Source organism: Octodon degus, unplaced genomic scaffold (genome assembly GCF_000260255.1).
Source record: "Octodon degus isolate 3935 unplaced genomic scaffold, OctDeg1.0 scaffold00465, whole genome shotgun sequence".
In the NCBI taxonomy this organism is placed as follows: Eukaryota; Metazoa; Chordata; class Mammalia; order Rodentia; family Octodontidae; genus Octodon; species Octodon degus.
The window spans coordinates 20,929-21,702 of record NW_004525041.1 but is presented as its reverse complement, the minus strand read 5'-3'; positions in this window follow the sequence as shown (position 1 = coordinate 21,702).

Sequence of the window (774 nt, the reverse complement as noted above, 5' to 3'; positions counted from 1 at the left end):
TGGGAAAAGGAAATGAAATTATTCAAAATGAAGAAGTTACTGAGTTGAGAAGGACAAGAGAGAGTGGGGAAGATATTTTTCTTCATATGTAAGCAGGATGGTTTGGACAACTGTACCATTTATATCTGCTGGTTTATGGAAAGGAGCAAATAATACTTTGCTTTGTCTCTTTTTCAATGCATTTTACCTTTTCCTCTTAATTTCGTTTATATTTCTTTTTTTCTTCCTTCTTCCAACTTTACATCTATCTATCTATCTATCTATCTATCTATCTATCTATCTATCTATATCTGGTAATATGTATAACTGGTTGGAAGACAACGCTATCTATTACAACAAATACTTGTGAAATTCATATTATTTTGTTAAATGCAATTCCGTATCACAATTTTTGTTATAGTTCTTATTTGTCCTCTTTAAAAAATGAAATTCTTTTAAAAATTAAAAAATAAGAAATAACTGATTTAATATTTTTGGCATGTAGTTAAGTACTTAAGAGACATGGTAATTTTTTCACATATCATAATGTTTTCATAGTTTTCCTCAATGGAGACCATGGCACTTGAGCAACACAGAAGTCACTTAACTGTATGATTTAGCCAGAGCTCGATGGAGAAATGAGCTAGATAAAGACTGGCAGAAATGCAGTGAGCCATCCCTTGAAATAATTCTCTTCAGTAGAATAAATGATTCTGCTGATTTGTCCAATATTCCCACCTGTTCACAATAAACATTTCTCTCAAAACTTGGAACAAAGGTTGTTTCCTCCTAGAA